Here is a 12,496-nt window from a genome sequence, read left to right as displayed (position 1 = left end):
AAGAAATGCTCACCAAAATCGACCATACTCTAAAGGTAGAACTGCAGCCTCACAGCGGGCTGGGATCAGCACTGCTGGTGGCTGTGAATGTGACTGCAGCCTTGAACTCCTTTGCAATGAGCTGTTAGCAGGCCGAAGCAGGCTGCATCTTGCAGTTCACTGTCTTTAGTTTTGTACTGGGGAGGTCATTGCTCTTGGATTGCAAAGGCACATTGCATTTGTCTTTCCAGAGAGCCGACAGAGTGAGCACTTTCAGATTTAACATGTCATGTACGGTCATTACCTGGTCTTGCTTGCAGTAGTCAAGATGCCTACATTCTGCTTCAGTCTGCTGTACCATTAACAGTTGAGACACAAGAGACAAAAGAATGGCCACACAGCGACAAGGGCTATCGTCTGATCATTTGGCTCATGGCTCTCAGACTCAGAATGAATTCAGAAAATACAGATGCTCAGTAACCTCTAAGAGATTTCCATATCAGATCAGGAAGCTGGCTGACACCACCGCAGAGACTGAAGGATATATGTTATAAGTATATGGGATGAAGATCTGGGGAGATGTACATTAATTCCTGAAAATCTGCATAAACAAATGATAACCATATGAAAAGAGACATTAGAGGAGGAGCACCAGGTTGGCCTCATGAATTGTGTAACTTGTCTCGTTATATTGTGTTAATAAATAATTGTTGACAAAGACCATGGGTCTAGCTACATCTTTACCTTAAAGTAAGACCTCACAATATTGTCTAGATTCTGCAGATTTGCAATGAATGCATAAGGCCGATTTAGGAAAGGTCCATTTGTCCAAGTTAGTGCTATCCAGTAAACACTACATCTCACTGCTTTCTTCAGGCCAAGATCAGAATGATGGCTCTTTCTAAAATGTCCATGAAGTCTTTCTGCAACACAGAAGGATTGGGCACAATGCAACGTTGAACTTGTTTGTACTCCTTACTTTCATTGATGTACCGAGAACACAATTTACCTATACACTTTATTCATAATAAGGTGTTCAATTCTAACCCATAATAAGACTGCTGAAGCTCTTCAGCCAAAATCTTCTAATTAACATTTATTATGTCTCTAGTAGAACAGGAGTGCAATACTTGCGGTAACACAGGGGTCAAAACATATTTATTTTCAAGCACTTCTTGAGATTTTCTCAAAGGCTACTTTCCGATCTTTCAGGGCTATTTCATGGTTTTCAAGGGGTACTTTTTCGTTCTCAGTAACTCTTCTACTAGGTGATGCTCACAAGTAACAGCACTTTCTGTATTTGCGTTGAGATAGTGGGTCTTTGCACATCCACAGAAACAGAATTGAAGAATTCATAAATATCCCAATTATCAATCTTCCATGAAACAAAGCCAGAACACACAAAAAAGACAGTAATAGCCTAAACACTACAGTTTGTTTTTAGAATAATTGACCAACACTTCTACACACTAAAATCACCTTCAACACATCTCACACAGAATGGCAAGGTCTCAGCTAATTGCATACATACTAAGTTAGAATATTTTAACCACGCAGTTAATACCCTTGCTTTAAACAGCACCTTAGATCTCAATCGCTGATTTAAATTCAAAACTTGACCGTGCTCATTAACATACACATTTTGCCATACATGCAGCCTTACAGACTTCATATTCGTACTCAAAGAATTCAATCACTCCATGATTTCAAATTTTCCTGGTTTTCAGTTATCAGAATTTTTCTTTGCCATTAGGTTTAAGACTGTTCTCTCTCAATGCAGCCTCCATCTATTTCAGCCTCCATCTCCCATAATCATTCTTGCAGCCACCTTCATCTCTAATTCCCCAATGAGTTTTCTTCGCCCCCTAACTGCTTTACAGTCTCCTCCTCTCCAGCCTTCCTGCAGCCTGCTCTATGTCCACTCCTTCAGGAGCCTGCCTACCCCCCCAGGTGATATCCATCCTCTCTCAATGGCCACAGCAAACGTCCTGGCACTGCCTTAGGTTAAAAAAGACACATCCCAAGCCCTGGCGAACGGAACCCCTGGCATTCTGCTCACTACAACCACTCAGAACTGCTTCTCAGCTGCTCACTGCTCTCCTCTAAGCGTATCAGTGACAAATGCAACAGAGAACCAGCCTCTTATTGGAGGAAATGCTCCTCACAGATTCTGCCATTTCTATTATTTGACTTGTCTCACATTGTTCATTCCTATGATTGAATGTTCCTGTGTATTTTGAAGACCTTCAGGGTGAATTTGCTCTCTGTCCCCATGTATATTGAGCCCCGATGAAACTACCAGGTTGTGGTAAAAGCCCATCTGGTTCACTAAAGTTTCTTGGGAGGAAATTTATCATTGTTATCAAATCTAGCCTAACACATTAATGTGGTTCACTTTTTAACCACTATCTGAAATGGCCCAGCAAGCCATCCAGTTGTGTCAAGCCACTGCAAAAAAGAAGTGACGTGGGTGTACCACGATGGTTCAATTAGTTTAGCTTTACCGCCACCTTCTCAAGGCAACAAACATTGGCCTCACTGGCAACACATTCCTAAAATGTGTTTTAAGCAAGAAAACAGATGACTTCAGGAAGCTGTATCCCTCATGTTTGAGTTGCTCCTTGAAACTTGCCTCTTCATGAAATGGCCTGCAGATGCTGATTTGCTTTATATTTCAGTTTCAATGCTGCTGTTTTTTTAAAATGCTTTTTTTTTGTAAGTCATCTATATCAACTTCTTTAGCATCAAGGAAATTTTTTTAACATCTTCCACAATGTGAGGCTGTCCTAAACTGCTTCACAGCCAGTGTCTTTAATTTCTTTAAAGAAAGTCATTGTCGCACAAAAACAGAGGCGCTGATTTGCAGACATTCAGATTCCACAAACAGGAATGCAATGTGTGACCAGATATTCTGTTTTTAGTGATGTCATTTGAGGGATGAATGCTTTTCGAGACACCAGGGAAACTCCCTCCTCTGTTTTAAAATAGCAATATAGGATATTTGACACCCTTCTGATGGCAGAACACACTGCTCTTAACCCCCATCCCTCCAGGCTGCATCATTCTGTTAGACTAGATTCTGTGCCCAGGCCTCTATAGGTGGGATCACTGTGACATCCATTGGTGTTGACTAAAAGATTCTGGAAGTAGAAGAATCACCTTTGTGGATTGAAAAAATGATTTGACTTAGTTAATGTTAGTCTCTGCTAAAACTGGAGGTGGTGCTACGATGAGATTTTAAATTAGTTTGATCCTCAAACGTCACTGTTGGCCTTATGAATAAGGGAATGTATTGAAGCTTTTATAAACTTCAAAAGGTCTTGCATATATTTTGCAATGCATCTTGTAAAATACACTGTAACACAGAGCATTACGGGTGAATGTAGTTTAATGGAATAATTAATACTCAGCAGAAACAGTGGTTACAGAAATTTCATTCCAGTTTCCAAATCCTGGCATTGGGTTTGCTGCTTTTTTTTTCCTGCTGCCTACTTAACACGCAATAACTTTAAGTTTTTGTAATGATTTGTTTATCCCTATGAGGAACTCCTTCATCCTGAAGGATTTCTAGGGACCTTTTTCCCTTTGTAACTTGTTACCTCGTTTTATATCAGACTCATTTTGCATGACCTTGCTGATTTTAGTTCTTTATTTGCTCGACATGGCTAGCATTATTCTTTAAGGAAGTTTAAATTGCTTTTGCACTGAAATATTGACATCGATCTCCAAACTGTTTCTCTCATTTCTTCTAAATTCTGATGGAATTCAGCCGTTCTGGAGTTAGAAACCTGGATCTTGATCTTTGGTGAAGTAGTGTTCCATTCCATGGACAACTTAACAATTCTGGAGTCACTGTTCCCCAAGGATGCTCTGATGTCTGCACATAACCTTGGTCTTTACCAGGTCAAGTTGCACACTGCTTTTAATGACTAGCCTGATGCACTGAATCATGAAACAGTCATGCATTACATTAACAACACGTATTAACTCTGCATCTGAAACACTCCAGTTTCTGAGGGAGTTCTACATTCTTCACTGATATTTTTAACTAGCACAAAAGTTTAACCTGCAATTGACCTTTCTATACCCTTTCCTACATTACAACACTGGCACACTCCAAATGTACTAATTAGTTATACATTGGAGACATTTCTGAATTGCGCTGGGTCAGTGACATAAAGCCAAGTTCTTTTTATCTGATATATTTTATATTTGTGATCCTCCAACAAATTTCTGCCTTCAAAAGTTTCTTCCAGAAATCATCAATTAGGAGCTCTGAAACAAGATATTCTGATATTCACATTTTTGGATACATTATTCACTACATAATTCATGAATAAAACCTTCTAAAGGACTTGTTTTTTAGGAAATCAAATACGGTGACCTTCTTGTTTTCCAGCTAGTTACAAGTGAATTGTGGCTGATTTACTCTAATCCAGAACTGAGGGGGACAAGTGTCTACAAATTACACAACAAAACCACAAAGTCAATTAATCTGGTCATTCTAAACTTTAGCTGCTAATTGAGCATCAACAACTTCAACCAAATTTAAGCAAGTATTCAAATATAAATAGACAAACAGATACAGATTAAAAAAAATTTAGGATTAGATTTATTTATAACATGATCACAAAAACAAATATTTAAACTTATCCAGAAAACGAACCAAACCTGGTTAGAAATCTCTCAAATGCGTATTGCCAGCAGAGTTAAGCCTTTATTTTTACAGGACGTGACATTCAGCCTAAATGTTGATATTTTTCAGAGCCCAATTCACGCAACCTCATTGCCCTGTACAGTTGCTCATTCTCAATGCTTCTCTTCTACATAAAAATAAATAGCATTCTACTCTTCAAGGCAACTGTCATTTCTATATTTGCTCCTTGTGTAGCTACGGTCACTATTTGTTCTCCTGCTGTGGTTACAGCCACTGTATGTGCTCCAGTTGTTTCCGCAGCTGCTGTCTATATCAATACTCAGTGTTGCTGTAATCTGTTTTCCCTCAAGGGCTGGATTGTATGCTGCTCCTGTTGGAATTGTAGCTATTTTGTAAACTCTGCCTTCTGAAGTGCCTTCTGAACCCTCCTCAAGTGCTATTGAATGCTATACGCTTTGAAATCACCAAGCATTTAAAACAGAGAGAAAGCGAGGACTGCAGATGCTGGAGATCAAAGTTGAAAGATATGGCGCTGGAAAAGCACAGCAGGTCAGGCAGTATCCGAGGAGCAGGAGAATCGATGTTTCGGGTATAAGCCCTTCTTCAAGGAGCATTTAAAACAATCTAGTGCTCTACAAGTGTCTGTCTCTAGTTGGTAGAGCCACTCTCAATTGCAGATAATGCAGGCACCCCATAAACACTCCAAAACTACAAACGCAACATCTCAAGTGAGCCCACATTTTGGATTAGCAATGGTCCAAAATGGCAGGAGCTTCCAGCACAGACAGATCCAGCTCACCGGTGTGTATGGTCAAAGATTCCCACCCATACTGAATTCCTCCAAGAGTAAGCCCCAGATCCTCGATCCATTAGTACCCCAAATCCCTCGACCTACCTCAATCTCTCCAAACATATCGAAACATTATTCCCAGTGCTGTTTGGATTCAACTTGTCAACCAGATCTCCAACAGAATTCAAAATTCAAGGGGTGGTAAGCAAATCTGCCCACGACATACTCAAACCTCCTGGGAAAATTTACTCATGGGGCAATTAATCAGAGAAAAATCACCACCTACAAACATGGTGAGGAGCTGTTCCTTCGATCAGAGGCTGGTTCTCCCCTGTTCTGGTTGGTGATAGTTGAAGGGTCACTATTGAATCTACGAACATGAGAGAGGAGCAAAATGTGTTGGCAGGGATAGTGAGCAGTTATGTGTCTAAGTGCTGCAGTGAGGGAGTCACAAGGGGAAATGTTTGCTGGGGAACCAGTGGCCACAATGGGGAGCTGGGAGAGGGGGGCTGAGTGTTGGGGGTAACTGCTTGGAGAGAGGCCCACCCACTGGAAGTGGGAGATGAGAGCTGGGGGTGGCAGAGTTAGAACTGGGCCCGAGAACCAGGAACATAGCTGGCTGGCAGCCTCAGTTGAGGCTAAGTTTTTGCCAACGCTTACATGATGGGCGCTGGGATCAGGAGCAGGAGTTGAAGCCGCCCATTTGCTGAGGTCAGCCAGATCCAGAGGTGTGCTTCAGAGGGAACAAGGAGGTTGCAAGGGAAGTTGAAGAAACAGGGAGCTGGAGAGATAGGGAGTTTGAATGGGAGAATGGAGGAAACGGAGATTGGATAGGAGGTCAGGAAGAATGCTGCAAGGGGATTAGGGGAGACATAAAGGCTGCAAAGATGATGGAAGACAAGGAATTCTCAGGTTGGGGGGGGGAGACAGAGGCTGCAAGGGAAAGGAGGACAGGGTGACTGCAGATGACAGAAAGAAAGAGTCTGCATGGGGAGGAAGAGAGAAGCAAGCTGCATGGGAGAGGAGCAAATGGAGACTGTGTTGGGGGGGGGGGGGGCGGGAAGAGAGAAAGATAGCACTGCTAGGGAAAGTTAAGAAAAAGGGAGGTTAACATGGGAGGGAGAGGGACGCAGTAAAGAACACAATTTTGATCCTGTCAACAGCAGAACAGTCAGCCAACTGGAAGTCAGGAAAACCTGAAATCACTGAGATGGGAATTTACTTGTAAATGAATGTGGTGTCACTGACTTAAGGATACAAATGCTCAGGAGCTATTGTATGGGGAAACTGCAGTGAATGCTATTGCAATGAACACTGTCAATTTCTGAAATTGAGAACGGGAATGGAGTAAAAAAAAAGGTAGCAAGTTTTTGGTTAAAATATTACAATTTTGTGAATATACAACGGAACACACAAGCTGTGACCTCACTGATTTGGAATGTGTGTTTATAGTGTTGGTTTTTTGTATATTGAAATCTGCATCAATTATTTTGAAAAAATCCTTTAATGCTAACTTACGTTTTCTGCCAATTTAAAATTCTGTATATCTAAGAAAACAGTTGTTTGTTCTGGCTTGAAATGAAATTGAGTGTTGATAATCATTGAAGATATTGATGAACTCTTCTAATTTGCTTCTGTCTGAATCCCAATACCTCATAAGTCAGCACAAATACAGTTACCACGTGACTGAATCGCCCAATGGATGAGCTTGGGAGCATGAAAAGAAAAATCCTTGAAAATTGAATATCACAAGAATCAAACTGTTTCAACTTTCCCCCGCTCAAACTGCAGGGTGTTTTCTATCATATTACGGTCACTGTCCTCTGGGGATTTGTCACTAAGCTCCCAAATCAAATCTGCCTCATTACACATCACCAAATCCAGAACTGCTCATTCCCTAGTGGGGTCTACCACAAACTGCTCCAAAGAACCATCTCATAGACATTCCACAAATTCCATATTTTAAGATCGGCTACTAACCTGATTTTCGCAGTCCACCTGCATGTTGAAAGCCCCATGATTATTGTAATAGTGACTTTCTTAGATGCCTTTTCTATCTCTGGATTTATTTTCCTCCCCATATCCTGACTACTGTTAGGAGACCTGTACACAAATCCCATCAGGGTCTTTTTCCCCTATGCGGTTCTTCAAATCTACCCACACAGATTTTACACCTTCTGACTGTATATCACTTCTCTGCCCATCTGTCTGTCCTTTTGATAGGACACGTATCTTTGGATATTTAGTTCGCAGCGCTGATTCCCTTGTAACCATGTCTCTGAGATACCCAACACATCATACCTGCCAATTTCAAACCGTGACACAAACTCATTTATCTTGTTTCATATACAGCGTGTATTTAAGTATAACTTCCTCAGTCCTATGTTAATTGACCCTCTTCTCATAGTTGTCCCCTCCATCTATTGTGCCTAAAGTTAGTATGGAAAGGATCAGGAATCTATCAGTCCTATTATTTGTTCTGGAATCTTTAATAACTCTGCAGAGCCCTCCCCCACTTTTAACATTTTCTTTGCAACTGAATTCCCCTCCCCTACCCCAGACTGTTATGTTTAAAGCCCTGGTTATGCAATTTGCCAGGCCAGCATGATTCAGGTGGAGCCTCTTATCAGACCAGCTCCCTCCTTCCTCAGTACTGATGCCAATGCCCCATGAATTCAAACCCATTTCTCCCACATCAGTCTTTCATCCATGTGTTTATCTCTTTAATCTTGGTGACCTTGTGCCAATTTGCTCATGGCTCAGGTAGTAATCTAAAATATTACTACCTTCTTGGTTCTGTGTTTTAATTTAACCCATGGCTGTTCATATTCCCTCAGGAGAATCTCTTTCCTCCTCCTTCCTATATTATTGTTACCTACATGCACCACAACCACTAGATCTTTCCTATCCCACTCCAAGTTCCTCTGTAACAAGATGAAATATCCTGAACCCAGGCACCCAGCAGGCAACATAGCTTTCAGAATCTCGATCCTAACCATAGAGAACAGTTTATTCCCCTTACTATACTTTCCCTGATCACAACTACATTTCTTTTTTCTCCCTCTTCTTCAATGGCTCCCTGTACCATGATCCTATGGTCAGTTTGCTCATCCACACAGGGAGCAAGAATCTCAAACCTGGTAGACAAACTCAAGGGCTGAGGCTCCTTCAGCACAACCTCCTGGATGCCTCTCTCATAGTCACACCCTCCTGTACCTGAATACTGACTGGATTTGAGGTAATTGATCTAAGGGGAGCAACTGCCTCTTTGAACACAGCATCCAGGTAGCTCTCCCTCTCCCTGATGTGTCAGTGTTCAAAGCTCAGACTCCATCTCATCAACTCCAAGCTGGAGCTCCTCATGCAACCAACACTTGCTCCAGATGTGGTCATTATGAACCACAGTGGGGTCCACCAGCTCCCTCATGATGCAGGTGCAACTCATTGCCTGGCACGGCACCTCCCATTTTAACTATTTGGTTCTTAATTTGATCTTTAAACATTTTGAACAGGTCTTTTAGTTTGTAGCCTGTAAATATTTCCCCTCTGTACCTTCAATCTGATCAAAGCCTTTAACAGTCAAATTAGTAGCTAACACCAACGAAGTTACATTTTACCTGTGATCCTGTGATGTCACTACTTTATGCTGGGCTCCCTCACCCTACATTTCAATTGATCAAATTTAAAATAAACCTTAGAAACTATGAGCCATACAAAAAATAAGCAAAAAGTACCTCTTACCTTTTATACTGAATTCCTGCATTGCCTCCAGATTCTCCAAACTATATCCTCACTCATGCTTTGTCTCACCCTGGATGTGATCTCTCTTTCCTGTGTGTGCAAAGATTCCTGATCTAAGTTACCAGCCTACCAATCTTACTGACTAACTGCAAAGACATGAGAGAGAAACTGGTCAGAGTTGATTGAAAGGGGAGCCTAGCAGGGAAGAGGGTGCAGCAGCAATATTTCTGGGAGGTAATTCGGCACAGTGGCATTTTTGATAAGGGATAACATTACGGCTGTACTTAGTGAGGATACACCTGGGAAGTTACTTGGGTGGAACTGAGAAATAAGAAAGGGATAACCACCTTATTGAGATTGTATTATAGACTCCCCCAATAGTCAGCTGGAAATTGAGAAACACATTTGTAAGGAGATCTCAATTATCTGTAAGAATAATAGGGTAGTTATGGTAGGGGATTTTCATTTTCCAAACATAGACTGGGACTGCCATAGTGTTAACGGTTTAGATGGAGAGAAATTTGTTAGGTGTGTACAAGAAAATTTTCTGATTCAGTGTGTGGATGTACCTACTAGAGAAGGTGCGAAACTTGACCTATTCTTGGGAAATAAGGTAGGGCAGGTGACTAAGGTGTCAGTGGGGGAGCAGTTTGGGGTCAACAACTATAATTCTACAATGATGGAAAAGTATAGATCAGATCTAAAAGTTAAAGTTCTAAATTGAAGGAAGGCCAACTTTAATGGTTTTTGGCAAGAACTTTGAAAAGTTGATTGGGGGCAGATGTTCGCAGGTAAGGGACGGCTGGAAAATGGGAAGCCTTCAGAAATGAGATAACAAGAGTCCAAGACAGTATATTCCTGTTAGGGTGAAAGGAAAGGCTAGTAGGTATAGGGAATGCTGGATGACTAAAGAAATTGAGGATTTGGTCAAGAAAAAGGAAGCATATGTAAGGTATAGACAGGACAGATCAAGTGAATCCTTAGAAGGGTATAAAGGCAGTAGAAGTATACTTAAGGTGGAAATCAGGAGGGCAAAAAGGGGACATGAGATAGCTTTGGCAAATAAGATTAAGAAGAATCCAAAGGGATTCTGTAAATACATTAAAGACAAATGGGTAACTAGGAACAGAATAGGGCCCCTCAAAGATCAGCAAGGCAGCCTATGTGTGGAACCACAGGAGGCGGGGGAGATACTAAATGAGAATATTGCATCAGTGTTTACTGTGGAGAAAAACATGGAAGATACAGAATGTGGAGAAATAGATGGCGACATCTTGAAAAATGTCCATATTACAAAAGAGGAGATGCTGGATGTTGTAAAATGCAAAAAGGTGGATAAATCCCCAGGACCTGATCAGGTGTACCCTAGAACTCTGTGAAAAGCTACGGAAGTGATTACTAGAGCCCCATGCGGAGATATTTGTATCACCGATAGTCACAGGCAGCGGGCAGGTTGTTTGAGGGAATCTTGAAGGACAGGACGTACGTGTATCTGAAAAGACAAGGACTGAGCAGGGATAGTCAGCATGGCTTTGTGCATGGGAAATCATGTCTCACGAACTTGATTAAGGTTTTTGAAGTAACAAAGAGGATTAATGAAGGCAGAGTGGTGGATGTGATCTATATGGACTTCAGTAAGGCGTTCAACAAGGTTCCCCATGGGAGACTGGTGAGCAAGGTTAGATCACATGGAATACAGGGAAAACTAGCCATGTGGATACAGAATTGGCTCAAAGGCAGAAGATTAAGGGTGGAGGGTTGTTTTTCAGACTGGAGGCCTGTGACCAGTGCAGTGCCACAAGGATCGGTGCTGGGTCCACTACTTTTCATCATTTATATAAATGATTTGAATGTGAGCATAAGAGGTATTGTTAGTAAGTTTGCAGATGATACCAAAATTGGAGGTGTAGTGGACAGCGAAGAAGGTTACCTCAGATTACGACAGGATCTTGATCAGATCGTCCAATGGGCTGAGGAGTGGCAGATGGAGTTTAATTTGGATAAACGCGAGGTGCTGCATTTTGGGAAAGCAGATCTTAGCAGGACTTATACACTTAATGGTAAGGTCCTATGGAGTGTTGCTGAACAAAGAGACCTTGGAGTGCAGGTTCATAGCTCCTTGAAAGTGGAGTTGCAGGTAGATAGGATAGTGAAGAAGGCAATTGGTATGTTTTCCTTTATTAGTCAGTACATCGAATATAAGAGTTGAGATGTCATATTAGGGCTGTACAGGACATTGGTTAGGCCACTGTTGGAATGCTGTGTGCAATTCTGGTCTCCCTGCTATAGGAAGGATGTTGTGAAAGTTGAAAGGTTTCAGAAAAGATTTTCAAGGGTATTGCCAGGGTTGGAGGTTTTGAGCTATAAGGAGCTGGGGCTGTTTTCCTTGGAATGTCGGAGGCAGAGGGGTGAGCTTATAGAGGTTTATAAAATCATGAGAGTGGGAAGTCCAGAACTAGAGGGCATAGATTTAGGATGAGAGGGGAAAAATTTAAAAGGGACCAAAGGGGCAACTTTTTCACGCAAAGGATGGTGCGTGTATGGAATGTGCTGCCAGAGGAAGTGGTGGAGGCTGGTACAATTAAGGCATCTGGATGGCTATATGAATAGGAAGGGTTTAAGAGGGATATTGGCCAAGTGTTGGCAAATTGGATTAGATTAGTTTAGGATATCTGGTGGGCATGGACGAGTTGGACCGAAGGGTCTGTTCCCATGCTGTACAGCTCTATGACTCTATGGTTTCACTAAAGATGGTCAAGCCTGACAAATCTGTTAAAAATCTTTGAGGCGGTAACAACCAAGTGGACATGATATATTTGGATTTTCAGAAGGCTTTTGGCAAGGTGCCATACAGGAAGCAGCTAAATAAGAAGAGTCTATGGTGTTCAGGGCAGGGTGCAAGCATGAACAGAGAATTGGGTGACTGGCAGAAGGCAGAGAGTAGGGATAAAGGGCTCCTTTTCAGGCTGGCTGCTGGTGACCAGTGCAGTTCCAAAGGGATCAGTATTGAGACCACAATTACTCACATTATACATTAATGATCTGGGTGAAGAAACTGAGGGCATTGTTGCTAAGCTTGCAGATGACACAATGATAGGTGGAGGGATAATGTAGTGTTGAGGAAGAGGGGAGGCTGCAGAAGGACTCAGACAGTCTAGAGATTGTATTACATCTGCAACCTTTCTGCCCAATGTGGGAAAGTGTGAGGTTATGCACTTTGATATGAAGAATAATGGCGTAGACTATTTTCTAAATAGGGAAGGGCTTCATTAATCTGAATCACAAAAGGACTTGGGTGTCCTAATTTTCATAAGGTTAACATGCAGTTT

General features: G+C 41.7%; 1 protein-coding gene across 8 annotated transcripts in view; it reads right to left on the bottom strand.

Annotated features, from left to right (window-relative positions):
• lrrc3b (leucine rich repeat containing 3B) overlaps positions 1-12,496 on the bottom strand; it is a 64,636-nt gene that overhangs the window by 19,792 nt on the left and 32,348 nt on the right. The window contains exons 1-2 of one of the 8 annotated variants that reach the window (XM_087986909.1): positions 4,651-4,850; positions 724-902 (exon numbers count right to left, since the gene is read on the bottom strand). The exons of 5 other annotated variants lie outside the window; for them this stretch is intronic. The gene's annotated coding sequence lies outside the window, so the exon portion shown is untranslated. Of the gene's footprint in view, positions 1-723; positions 903-4,650; positions 4,851-12,496 lie in introns of those variants that run through there. 2 more of the 8 variants (XM_043689474.2, XM_043689475.2) reach the window with 2 other exon arrangements.

This window comes from Chiloscyllium plagiosum, unplaced genomic scaffold (assembly GCF_037043375.1).
Source record: "Chiloscyllium plagiosum isolate Xiang-an unplaced genomic scaffold, Cpla_swu_hap1 HiC_scaffold_5, whole genome shotgun sequence".
NCBI classification, from domain to species: domain Eukaryota; kingdom Metazoa; phylum Chordata; class Chondrichthyes; order Orectolobiformes; family Hemiscylliidae; genus Chiloscyllium; species Chiloscyllium plagiosum.
Note: the sequence above shows the minus strand (reverse complement) of the source record. Positions and strands in the feature narration are given on the sequence as shown.